This window comes from Pan paniscus, chromosome 3 (genome assembly GCF_029289425.2).
Source record: "Pan paniscus chromosome 3, NHGRI_mPanPan1-v2.0_pri, whole genome shotgun sequence".
NCBI classification, from domain to species: Eukaryota; Metazoa; Chordata; class Mammalia; order Primates; family Hominidae; genus Pan; species Pan paniscus.
This window is the reverse complement of record NC_073252.2, coordinates 117768600-117782440: the sequence shown is the minus strand read 5'-3', so window position 1 is coordinate 117782440 and position 13841 is coordinate 117768600. Positions and strand designations below refer to the sequence as shown.

The following is a 13841-nucleotide window of genomic DNA, read 5'->3' as shown; positions in this document are numbered from 1 at the left end:
TTAGCTATTAAGCTAAGCTATAAATTATAACTTTAGCCCACTGATTATAAGTATTTTAAGATACGTGCCCTAAATGCTGTTGAAAAGATCATAGTTTTTTCTTAGAGAAAACTGGTTCATATCTTCCTACATCTACTCTGATTTTTTCTTAGAATTCTGATTTTCATGTTTTTTCACTCCAAGATTCATAGATGAAATATGATTTATAGCTATGCCAAATGAAAAGAGCACCCTATTTTTCCCTTTTGTGTTACAGGTTTCTATTGTACAATTTCTCATTGAAAACTGCCTCAGCATATTTGGAGAAGACATCACTTCCCTCTTGGAGAAGAGCTCAATGACTTGTGACAACAGTGATGCTTCAGGTACCTTGAAAATTCAGTTGGTTTTGATGAGAAACAGTGAGTGGGGATGCCAGGAGTCATGAGAGATGCTTAGGCAGTGGCTGTCCTGGAGTCCAGGGCAAGCCCCAGGCACAATGATGCAGGACCCAGGACTCCATCTGCTCATTCTTCATAAGGTTGGCTCACAGGTCATCTGCTGAGAAGGTCACCTGCTCCTCCTTCACTGTGATCACTGAATGAGGACATTCCAAGATCCCAGCTCCTCCCATTTGAACTTTCCTTTTCCTAATCCCATGCATCTGTGTTTGAGAAAATATTCCCACATGATTTTCTATCTTCCCATTTCTTCCATGTTGTATTACTTTATTATTATTAATAAAAATGCACATATTGTGTATATGCATATTAGTCTGTTTTGTGTTGCTATAAAACAATACCTGAGGTGTGGTCATTTATAAATAAAAGAATTTTATTTGGCTTAAGGTTGTGCAGATTTTACAAGAAGCATGGCATCAGCATTTGCTTCTGGTGAGGGACTCAGGAAGCTCTTACACATGGCAGAAAGTGAAGGGAGAGCAGGTGGGTCACATGGCAAGAGAGGAAGCAAGAGAGATGGGAGGAAATGCCAGCCACTTTAAGCCATCAGTTTTCCTGTGAACTAATAGAGCAAGCCCTCACTCATTACCTTGGGGAGGGCACCAAGCCATTCATGAGGGATCCACCCCCATGACCCAAACACCTCCCACTTAGCCACACCTATCACATTTCAGATCAGGTATCAAAAAGAGATTTGGAGTGAACAAATACTCAAACTATCTCATTATGTGATGATTTGATACATTCCTAAAATATAATCAAGATCGGTGGAATATACATCATCATTGGGGCTCACAACTGATATTCAGGGTGCCACACCCTGATATTTCTCTGTTCAGGGATATTTTTCTCTTTCATATTGGCAAAGAGATTTTTTTGTAATTTGGCTGTTGAATTTCTTACTTTTCCAAGTCACTGCTATTAGTCATCTCGTTCTCAAGCTCCGTTGTTTTCTTCTTTCAGCACTTCGCAAATGTCTTCTCACTCCCTCCTGGCCTGTATGGATTCCATTGTCACTCTGTTGCCAGATAAATTGGAGCTCTTTTCTATGTTATTTGCTTCTTTTCTCTTGCTGCTTTTAACATCCTCTCTTTGTCCTTGACTTTTGAGAGTTTAATTATTGTGTGTCTTGGGGTTGTCTTGTGTGGGTCAAATATGTTTGGTGTTCTCTCACTTTTCTGTACCTAATACTCAGATCTTTCTCAAGTTTGGGAAATTTTTTGTTATTTCTTTGATTAAGGCTTTCTACACCTTACTTTTGCTTCACTCCTTCTTGGGCAGCAATATTTCTTAGATTCGGTCTTTTGAGGTAATTTTGTCTTGTAGGCGATTTTCATTCCTTTGTATTCTGTTTTGTTTTTTTTTCTCCTCTGACTGCATAATTTCAAATCGTCTGTCTTTGAGCCCACTGATTCTTTTCTTTGCTTGATTCATTCCACTGTTGAGAGCCTGTAGTGAATTTTTCAGTTCAGCAAATATAAATGTATTTCTCTGTTTCAGGATTTCTCTTTGATTTTTTAAAAATCATTTCAATATCTTCGTGAAATTTATTGGTAAGTTTTAAGTAGCTTTTCTGTGCTATCTTAGAGGTTAATGAGTTTGCTTAAAATTGCTATTTTGCATTCTTGATCAGAAAGCTCACATATCACCATCTCATTAGGGTCAGTCACTGGTTCCTTGCTTTGTTCATTTGGAGAGGTCATGATTCCCTGTTTGCTGCTGTTTCTTGTGGGTATATATCTGTGCCTTTGCATTGATGGATTGGTTATGTATTCTAATCTTCTCTGTCTTGCTTGTTTTGGCTTATATTCAGTATGCTTGCTTAGAGATTCTTTGTAATTTGACTGTTAAATTTCTTTTTCCCCACAAAATTGTTGCCGTCTTTTTGGCACTAGATGGCACCTTAAGCCCAGGTTTGTCTTGGCTCTAGCAAGCACTCAGAGCACTGCCTATCCTGAACATGGAAAGTCCTAAAGGGAATATTAAGGCAGCGTGGAAAGACTGGCTAAGGGTTCGTATCCAGGGCCCCTGTGCAACATACATCCTATAATGTGGTGCTGCTGAACCACGACTCTGCTTTGGTGGAGTCACAAAGCAGAGTTTCTAGGGCTGGGGATAGTAGTCCCACTTCCTCCCTTTGTCTGCAACAGTCCTCATGGATATTTCTTTCCTCAGGCACCCTAATGCTTCCCCTGGGGTGAGGCAGAGACTGGCCTCCTGCCAGGGAACCCAAGATGGTGAGGAAGCTGGTGTCCACCTCAATCTCATGTTTTTCAGTGTAGAAACCATGATTCAGGGGAAATTTTCTGCATTTTGGTGCCAGATAGATTAGGGGTTGGGGAGGGTCATCACAAACTTGAAAATCCAATATTCTTACCATTTGCTCAGATGTTTTTCACTTCTTTGTGGCTCTGAGAACTAATGCATTCTCACATTTGGTTCCTGAGAGTGAAGCCAGCTTGAATCTATCATGGCATTTTTAAACCAGGAGTCTGTTGTACTACATTTTATTGTATTGTATTGTGTATATATTTACTGATGCAATAAAAATTACTCTGCAACTCGATATCCTAGGCAACCATTTTATTTGTTCATAACTCACATTAGAGTTTTGGTGGAGGCTCAGCTGTGCAGTTCTTCTTCTGGTCTTACCTGGGTCCTCACGCATCGTCAGTCAGCTCGCAGCTCCACTGAGGCTAACTTATGTGTCTATTGGTTAGTGTTTGCTCTCATTTGGTCCTCATGTCTTTAATAAGCCATCTCAGCCTTATTTGTTTGGCGGAAGAAGTGTATACAGCAGCAAGAAAGGGTAAATACTGTTCAAGCCTCTGTTTGCTTCACATTTGCTAATGTCACGTTGATCAATGTCCAGAGTCACATGGTCAAGCTTAGAGTCAATGCAGGAGATGGCACAAGGGATGTAAAGACAAAATACAAAGCTATAAAACAAAGTGTAATTCATTGCTATTGAGAGCTATTAGTGTAATCTGCCACATATAATAATCACAACTCAAGGCAGCATCACTACTACACACATCCTTTTACTGATCAGTTTATAACCCTCCATTCTTTAGCATTTCCTAAAGAGTATTCCCTGAGTGGAAGGAAATATCTTTAAAATAATAACACATTTTTTTTCTCAGGTATTTCTTGCCCCCATCCATCTTCCTTTATGGTAATTGGGCCCTTAGCTCAAAGAAGAGAAGTTATAGCAGAAATATGAGAAGAAAAGAGCTCTTGTGGCTTGTGAGTTTGGAGCTCTGCACATTCATACAGTTTCTTGTACCTCATCATAGAACAAATCAGGACAATTATTCCATCAGCCCAAGAATAGTATGGAAGTAAAGAGAGCCAGTGGATTTGAATGAGACATGTCTCAGCAACAGTTGTACAGACCAATTGTTCGGGACCAGATAGTGGTTAGACCATCTCACAGATGCCAACTTATGTAGATGACAGAGAGGACCAGATAAGTGCCACTCTACTATTCTACAACTCTCTAATTCCTTGGCACAATTAGACTCCAGAACACACCCCCATGGGGAAAAAGAAGAAATCTTGAGGTTCTACAATCTGAGAAGAAAGGATCAAAGTAGAAATTAAATGAGCTACTTAAAATGTGGAACAGTACATTTCTTACATATCTCAGTTTATAGAGTTAGATTGGTGCCACTACATATGGGATCCTTGATCCATGCATGGTTTTCCTAGAAAGGGTTCCCTGGTCACATTGGCAAAATCCTGTATTTTTGTTTAGGAGAGTCAAAATATCTATTAACATCTTAAAGTCGTAGAGAAAACTCGCAGTATTTTCTATTCTCACATGTATTTGACCTTGCAGACACTTTTGTAGTAACCCCATTAATTACTATTCCTGAGAACATACATGAATAAATATTGCTCTAAATTTATTTCTTAAATCACAGATTTTACCATTTCATTTACCAACTCAAAACCTCTAATGGATCTCTGCTTTTTTTTTTCCAGTAAAATGTCCTTTTTAAGATCCTCCACAATGCAAACTGCTCTTTTGATCTAATTTTAACTTTGCTATTTCCCAGTGTAGATCTTTTGCTTTAGTAAAGGTCAGACACTTTGCTCTTCCCTAAACAAGACTTACTCTATTTTCTAACTATAATCCTCCAGTCCGCTTGGTCTCTATATATCCACACACAGGGTAAACTATTTGGGCTCTTCTTTTCACTATGTTTTCCCTGAGCATTCCAGCTCAAATTAATTGTTCCCATAGAACACATGAGCACCCTACCCCAGTAGGCAATGGCTTACATGCTGCTTTGTACCACTAGGAATATATTAGTATGTTTATATATTGTCCAGCATAATAAAGTTGTTGTGGTAAAGGACTATATCTTGTATTTTGTTATTGTTTTAGGTTATTTTTACTTTTTGTTCTAAGAATGTTACTTAAAATATATTACTTTTAAAGGCTTGCTCAATGTCTGGTAAAAATATATTAATAAATATGTGCTCATTTCTAAGAATGTAGGGATTTTACATGGATTAGTATTGTCTGTATACTTTAAAATGGAAGAGGTAGAAGAGCATATATAAAATTTCAGTGAGTGGTAATACATTAATTTGACTAATGTGTTTTAAAAACATGACTTAGCCTTTATTTATTCACAGGGACATACTGGAATATAATGTATGTATTCAGCCTCCAAAAAATGGAAATATTGATGTGGTATATTTGGGGATAATTGCATTTTTGTGAAAAATCTTTTAAATATCTTTGCATTTGTGTGAAAAGAATTTTAGACTATCTTATCCACAGTTGCAAAATACAACAGGCAAAACATATGCTTTGCAAGCATCTGTGAGTTTTTGAGTTGGGAAGATATACAGAATTCTCTGAAATGTGAAAAGGAGATAGAAAAAAAGGAAGTAAAGAAAAGCTGAGATTCCATCGATTTGTCAGTTGCAACTCATGGAGGAGATTCTTGCCATATGGAAATACTGTACTTAGTAAATGATAGTTTTCCCCTCAGGGTATTCAAGCACAGTATCTCCTCGAGAAAGGTAATTTAGTTGTTAATTTTAAAGAAAGATCCTAGGGACTGATAAACTGTAAAAGGACCCAACAGTGTAATCTAGAGTGAGTCAAAGGCAATTAGACTGTCTGATAGTGGCCTTTACCCCAGCTGGGAGTAAGATTGTGTAATCATTAATCAGTCTGTATGTACTGTTGTAATTAAAATTAAAGGTTTCCAAAAACAGGGGAACGGTACATAAAATGGATATCTTATTTTATTCCAGAGGGAGAACACTCATAGGCTACCTGTGTCAGAAATAGAATTTTCATCGATGGTGGGGATTAATTACTATGATATCTTTACTGAGTGGAATATATATGCACACACACTCAGTTACATACATAAAAGCAGCCTGTAAGTCTTTGGGGGATGGAGTATGTAATGCAAAAAGCCACCTTTTGTTCAGAAAGCACTGGGCATTGACTTTCGCCAAGCACTGCCTTTCTACGCTTCTTTCCACGTTGCCAAATGAGCCAGTACTCTCAAGATCTGTAGTGAATGGTGATTCCATTTTCCATTTCTGTTTCATACTTTATTTGTCCATAATATTATTGGTACTATGAAAACACTGATTTCATTTTGGCCTTGGGCCTCAATGCCAGCATTAATTTGCTGGCTTTTAATCCTTTCAAAGAAGAAAATAGCTTCTTGGACAAGTAAAAGAAAATGCTCGAATATAAAATTGTCAAAAGAGAGTTATAATTTCCTAAAACAGAAAAAGAGAAACTATATTGTGAGTTATTTTCACAAACATTAAGTTACAAATCCAGTTGGGAGGTAATACGTGATTATCAGTATCTTAATAAACGTCACCCTATTAGTTCTGCAGCAAAGAGCAGAGCTCCATGGGAGTTCTGAAATAATTTGGATTGTCTACAGTGGGATTAGGGAATCTAGGAAGGACCAAAAAATGAGAAAAAGTATAGAAAACGAAGGTATATGGTGTAAATTACAAATTTACTCTATTTTCAATCTTTTTTCAGAAGGCTAACGATAGCTGAGAATGTAAGGGAAGGATCTCCAAAAATTCTTGATTAAAAAGAATGAGGTTAAATCTCAGCCATCCTGATCTTAGTGTCCAATATCACAAAACATAAAAGCGCCAGCAGTGGAACATTTGATTATTGCCCAGTATTTAATTAAGTAATACCTAATACAAATGTACAATACTCCTTATTTTATATGTCATTTCTAGATACTATGGCTTCTTTGTGAATAAGACTATTTAGTACTTACTCTTTCAACTATTAGCAAGTTTTGTCCAGTTCCCCACCTTTCTCAAAAAGCTTGTATAATTGGATGCCTAAAAATAACCAACATGCTATATTTTCTGATTTGTGATGTCAAGATTAGGCCAAGATTAAACCATGCTTTATGGTACTCCTAATTTGAAAAATAATTGCATATTAAATAATCTAGATAATTGCCCAATTTAAACATTTTATATTATACTGTGCCCCACAAAGGATAAATTTAAAACTTTCTAAAGAAGGTAAATCCCCACTTTTCTATGCTATTACTTTTCATGTGCGTCCCTGTGAAGAGACCACCAAACAGGCTTTGTGTGAGCAACATGGCTGTTTATTTCACCTGGGTGCGGGTGGGCTGAGTCCGAAAAGAGAGTCAGGGAAGGGAGATAAGGGTGGGGCCATTTTATAGGATTTGGGTAGGTAAAGGAAAATTACAGTCAAAGGGGGTTTGTTCTCTGGTGGGCAGGAGTGGGGGTCGCAAGGTGCTCAGTGGGGGTGCTTTTTGAGCCAGGATGAGCCAGGAAAAGGACTTTCACAAGGTAATGTCATTAGTTAAGGCAAGGACCGGCCATTTACACTTCTTTTGTGGTGGAATGTCATCAGTTAAGGTGGGGCAGGGCATATTCACTTCTTTTGTGATTCTTCAATTACTTCAGGCCATCTGGGCATATTCGTGCAAGTCACAGGGGATGTGATGGCTTGGCTTGGGCTCAGAGGCCTGACATTCCTGCCTTCTTATATTAATAAGAAAAATAAAACAAAATAGTGTTGAAGTGTTGGGGCGGCGAAAATTTTTGGGGGGTGGTATGGAGAGAGAATGGGCGATGTTTCTCAGGGCTGCTTCAAGCGGGATTAGGGTTGGCATGGGAACCTAGAGTGGGAGAGATTAAGCTGAAGGGAGGTCTTGTGGTAAGGGGTGATATTATGGGGATGTAAGAAGAAACATTTGTCGTATAGAATGATTGGTGATGGCCTAGATACGGTTTGGGATGAATTGAGAAACTAAATGGAATAACAGAAGGAGAAAAACAGGTATAAAAGGTCTAAGAATTGGGACGACTCAGGATATCTGATTAGAGAGTGCCTAAGGAGATTCAGCATATTCCTGCCAGCAAAGATTATTTATTTACTTCAAGAGTTAAGAGTGGCAGTTTGGGGATAGCACCAGGAGATATCAGCTGTGATGGCTTGGAAAAACAGTGTAAACCAGCAGTGTAAACAAGAGCAGGGCATGTATGAGTAGCTGAGAAGGTTAATAGGAGTATGACTAGACAGAAGATAGTAGGGATGACAAGTTTTTTGGGGCACAGTCTAAGTTGGTCTGGTGTCTGGAATGATACTGGGGCCTAATAAAAAGGAGCATCTATACAGGAGCTTAAATGGGCTGTACCTTGTAGCATTCTGAGGACAGGCCTGAATTCTGAGAAGGGAAAGTGGTAAAGGTATTGTCCAGTCCTTTTTAAGTTGGTGGCTGAGCTTGGTGAGGTGTGTTTTTAAAAGACCTTTAGTCCATTCTACTTTTCTTGAAGACAGAGGACCATAAGAGATATAAAGGTTTCACTGAATACTAAGAGCCTGAAAAACTGCTTAGCTGATTTGACTAATAAAGGCTCGTCTGTTATCAGACTGTATTGAGGTGGGAAGGCTAAACTGAGGAATTATGTCTGACAGAATGGAAGAAATGACTGCGGTGGCCTTCTCAGACCCTGTAGAAAAGGCCTCTACCTATCCAGTGAAATTATCTACCTAGACTAAGAGGTATTTTAGTTATCTGACTCAGGGCATGTTGAGTAAAGCTAATTTGCCAGTCCTAAGTGGGGGCAAATCCTTGAGCTTGATGTGTAGGGAAGGGAGGGGGCCTGAATAATCCCTGAGGAGTAGTAGAATAGCAGATGGAACACTGAGAAGTTATTTCCTTGAGGATAGATTTCCACAATGGAAAGGAAATGAGAGGTTCTAAGAGGCGGGCTAGTGGCTAGTACTATAGTATAACCTGCCTTTGCTGGTGTGTGGCAATTAGGCCTGGTGGAACTGCCATCAATAAATCAAGCGTGATCAAGGTGAGGAAAAGGAAGGAAGGAAACTTGGGGAAATGGGGTGTATGTCAGGTGGATCAGAGAGATACAGTCATGGGGGTCAGGTGTGGTATCAGGAATAACGTGAGAGGCTGGATTGAAGTCTGGGCCAGGAACAACGGTAACTGTGGGAGACTCAACAAAGAGTGAGTACAGCTGAAGGAGCTGGGGAGCAGAAAGTATATGCGTCAGGTATGAGGAAGAAAATAGATTTTGGAAGTTATGAGAACTGTAGAGAGTGAGTTGAGCATAGTTTGTGATTTTGAGGGCCTCTAAAAGTATTAAAGCAGCGGCAGCCGCTGCACGCAGACATGAGGGCTAGGCTAAAACAGTAAGGTCAAGTTGTTTGGACAGAAAGGCTACAGGGTGTGGTCCTGGCTCTTGTGTAAGAATTCTGACCGCGCTAACCATGCCTAGAAAGGAAAGGAGTTGTTGTTTTGTAGAAGGTGCTTGGGTTTGAGAGATCAGTAGGACACGATTGGCAGGGAGAGCACGTGTGTTTTTTTGAGAATTATGCCGAGATAGGTAACAGATGAGGAAGAAATTTGGGCTTGATTGAAGTAATGGGGGCTGTCTGCGAAGATTTGCGGCTGAATAGCCTAGGTAATTTGCTGAGCTTGATGGGTGTCAGGGTCAGTCTAAGTGAAAGCAAAGTGAGGCTGTGACAAGGGGTGCAGGGGAATAGTGAAAAAAGCATCTTTAAGATCAAGCACAGAATAGTGAGTTGTGGAGGAAGGTATTGAGGACAAAAGAGTGTACGGGTTGGGCACCACAGGGTGGATAGGCAAAACAATTTGGTTGATAAGGCGCAGATCCTGAACTAACTTGTAAGGCTTATCTGGTTTTAGGACAGGTAAAATAGGGGAATTGTAAGAAGAATTTATGGGCTTTAAAAGGCCATGCTGTAGCAGGCGAGTGATAACAGGCTTTAATCTTTTTAAAGCATGCTGCGGGATGGGATATTGGCATTGAGTGGGGTAAGGGTGATTAGGTTTTAACGAGATGGTAAGGGGTGCATGATCGGTCGCCAAGGAGGGAGTAGCGGTATCTTATACTTGTGGGTTAAGGTGGGGGGATACAAGAGGAGGATGCAAAGGAGGCTTTGGATTGGGAAGAAAGGAGGCAATGAGATACAGCTGTAGTCCAGGAATAGTCAGGGAAGCAGATAATTTAGTTAAAGTGTCTCAGCCTAATAAGGGAACTGGGCAGGTGGGGATAACTAAAAAGGAGTGCTTAAAAGAGTATTGTCTAAGTTGGCACCAGAGTTGGGGAGTTTTAAGAGGTTTAGAAGCCTGGCCGTCAATACAACAGTTATGGAGGCAAGGGAAACAGGCCCTTGAAAAGAAGGTAATTGGAGTGGGTAGCCTCTGTATTGATTAAGAAGGGGACGGGCTTACCTTCCACTGTGAGAGTTACCCGAAGCTCGGCGTCCGTGATGGTCTAGGGGGCTTCCGAGGCGATCGGGCAGTGTCAGTCTTCAGCCGCTAAGCTGAGAAGATCTGGGAAGGAGTCAGTCAGAGAGCCTTGGGCCAGAGTTCCAGGGGCTCTGGGAGTGGCTGCCAGGTGAGTTGAACAGTCCGATTTTCAGTGGAGTCTTACACAGATGGGACGCGGCTTAGGGGCAATCCCGGGCTGCGGGCATTCCTTGGCCCAGTGGCCAGATTTCTGGCACTTGTAGCAAGCTCCTGTGGGAGGAGGTTCTGGAGGAACGCCTGGCTGCTGTGGTTCAGGCATTTGGAGGTTCTTGTGTGCTGGAGATGTGGCTGGGGTTTGTCTTACAGCGGAGGCAAGGAATTGCAACTTTTTTCTGTTATTATACACCTTGAAGGTGAGGTTAATTAAGTCGTGTTGTGGGGTTTGAGGGCCAGATTCCAATTTTTGGAGTTTTATTTAATGTCGGGAGCAGATTGGGTAATAAAATGTATAGTGAGAATAAGACGGCCTTTTGACCTTTTAGGGTCTAGGGCTGTAAAGCATCTCAGGGTTGCTGCCAAAGGAGCCATGAACTGGGCTGGATTTTTATATTTGATGAAAAAGAGCCTAAATGCTTCTGATTTGGGATAAAGAAAAGGAGCATTAACCTTGACTATGCCTTTGGCTCCAGCCACCTTTTTAAGAGTACATTGCTGGGCAGGTGGGGGAGGGCTAGTCACAGAACGAAACTGTAAGCCGGACCAGGTGTGAGGAGGGGAGGTGATAAAAAGATTATAGGGTGGAGGAGCAGAGGCAGAGGAAGAATTGGGACCTAGCTCGGCCTGGCAAGGAGCAGCCTGGGGAGGAAGGGAGAGGTCAGATGGGTCTGTAGAAAAGGAAGATTAGAAAGACTCAGCGACGCTTGGGGTTGGTACTGAGGGGACAGGCGGGAGGGAAAGAAGGAAGATTTGGGACGAGTTGCACTGGGCACAGAGACTAGGAAGAGACTGATGTGTAAAAGAATGCCTGGACGTCAGGCACCTCAGACCATTTGCCTATTTTACGACAAGAATTATTTAGATCTTGCAGGATAGAAAAATTCAAAGTGCCATTTTCTGGCTATTTGGAACTACTGTCGAGTTTGTATTGGGGTCAAGCGGCATTGCAGAAGAAAATAAGGCATTTAGGTTTTAGGTCAGGTGTGAGTTGAAGAGGTTTTAAGTTTTTGAGAACACAGGCCAAGGGAGCAGAAGGAGGAATGGAGGGTGGAAGGTTGCCTATAGTGAAGGAAGCAAGCCTAGAGAAAAGAGAGAAAAACAGAGGGAAGGGGTTCGGGGGTTCTTACCTTCCAGAAAAGTGGGAAAAGGGGTTGGGGCGCAGAGATAAGAGGTTGGGGCGCAGAGATAACAGGTTGGGATGCAGAAATAAGGGATGGGGCGCAGAAATAAGGGGTCAGGGCATGGAAATAAGGGGAAGGGGCACGGAAATAAGGGGTAGGGGCACAGAAATAAGGGGTAGGGGCACGGAAATAAGGGGTAGGGGCACGGAAATAAGGGGTAGGTAGGGGCACGGAAATAAGGGGTAGGTAGGGGCACGGAAATAAGGGGTAGGTAGGGGCACAGAAATAAGGGGTAGGGGCACAGAAATAAGGGGTAGGGGCACAGAAATAAGCGGTGGGGGCACTGAAATAAGGGATTGGGGTGCAGAGATATAAGAGGTTGGGGCACGGAAATAAGGTATTGGGGCACAGAGATACGAGGTTGGGGTACTTGCCCCTCCTCTAGAAAAGTGGGACTTGCCACTAAGAGTGAAGGAGAAGGGGTTGAGGGGTACTTGCCCCTCCCCCAGAAAAGCGGGACTTGCCGCTAAGGGTGAAGGAGAAGAGGTTGAGGGGTACTTGGCCCTCTCCTAGAAAAGCAGGACTTGCTGCTAAGGGTGAAGGAGAAGGGGTTGAGGGGTACTTGCCCCTCTCCCAGAAAAGCAGAGAAGGGGTAGAGACAAGGAGAGAAGGGGTTGGGGTACTTGCCCCTTCCCCAGAAAAGCGGGACTTGCCGCTAAGGGTGAAGGACCAAGGCAGGCGTCCATGCGTGGTCTGACACCTTTGAAACGTGGGTGAATAGAGAGGCGTCCCTGCAATGATTAAACACCAAGGGAAGGCTGTCTTCCCAGTCCGTGACTGGCGCCGGAGTTTTGGGTCCATGGATAAAACGTGTCTCCTTTGTCTCTACCAGAAAATGAAAGGAATTGAAATTAAGAGAAGGGAGAGATTGAAGTGTGGCGCCAAGATTGAAAGGAGAAAGAGGTTGAGGGATAGTGAGGGAGGTTGGAGAAGAGGGTAAAAAGAGGCCGCTTACCAGATTTGAAATTGGTGAGATGTTTCTTGGGCTGGTCGGTCTGAGGACCTAAGGTCATAGGTGGATCTTTCTCACGGAGCAAAGAACAGGAGTACAGGGGATTGATCTCCCAAGGGAGGTCCCCCGATCCGAGTCACAGCACCAAATTTCATGCACGTCCGTGTGAAGAGACCACTAAACAGCTTTGTGTGAGCAACATGGCTGTTTATTTCACCTGGGTGCAGGCGGGCTGAGTCCGAAAAGAGTCAGTGAAGGGAGATAAGGGTGGGGCCATTTTATAGGATTTGGGTAGGTAAAGGAAAATTACAGTCAAAGGGAGTTTGTTCTCTGGTGGGCAGGAGTGGGGGTCGCAAGGTGCTCAGTGGGGGTGCTTTTTGAGCCAGGATGAGCCAGGAAAAGGACTTTCACAAGGTAATGTCATCAGTTAAGGCAAGGACCGGCCATTTACACTTCTTTTGTGGTGGAATGTCATCAGTTAAGCTGGGGCAGGGCATATTCACTTCTTTTGTGATTCTTCAGTTACTTCAGGCCATCTGGGCGTATATATGTGCAAGTCACAGGGGATGCGATGGCTTGGCTTGGGCTCAGAGGCCTGACATTACTCAGTATTTTGTTTCAGATAACATTCAAAATAAAAGATTTTGTTTCCTCAAAATACAGAAAGAACTAGCTGGAAAAGAAAAATAAACAACAATATTGACCTCAGCATAATGGCTACTTCTGTTGGGAGGAAAAGGCAATATGACAGAAAAGAGATGGAAAAAATAACTTCAAGCATATATGTATTATTTTCTTACTTTAAAAAATATTTTAAAATTCTAACATTATGCCATATGGTTCAATTACTAATAAAAAGTTATAGGCAATTTTATTACATGAGTATCTACAACATACATATGTATGCATGTATATGTATGTATGCACATATATATACATATAAACATATAAAACATTGTTCAGTTAGTAACTAAACAAGCAAACTACAGAAATTTTAATCACAACTTTCTTAATACATGTTTTTGTGATTTCTCTATATTGCTACATATAAATATATAAAACATTTTTCAGTTAGTAACTCAACCAGTAAACTACAGAAATTTTAATTGCAACTTTATTTCTTAATACATGTTTTTGTGATTTCTCTATATTGCTGCATGTAGATATGAGTCACTCAGTCTAGTTGATGTATAATAGTATTCTGTTAAATGAATAATGCATTAATCTTTGCATGTATATATATATATATATATATATA

At 41.3% G+C, this 13841-nt stretch overlaps 1 long non-coding RNA gene across 1 annotated transcript; it reads right to left on the bottom strand.

The window, feature by feature from the left end:
• Positions 1 to 1143: 1143 nt before the first annotated feature.
• On the bottom strand, positions 1144 to 13051 carry LOC129397625 (uncharacterized). Its single transcript, XR_008625219.2, has 3 exons — positions 12587 to 13051; positions 10217 to 10504; positions 1144 to 3327 (listed from the first exon to the last, which is right to left on the bottom strand). It is a non-coding gene; the product is annotated as an uncharacterized LOC129397625 (long non-coding RNA).
• Positions 13052 to 13841: the final 790 nt, after the last annotated feature.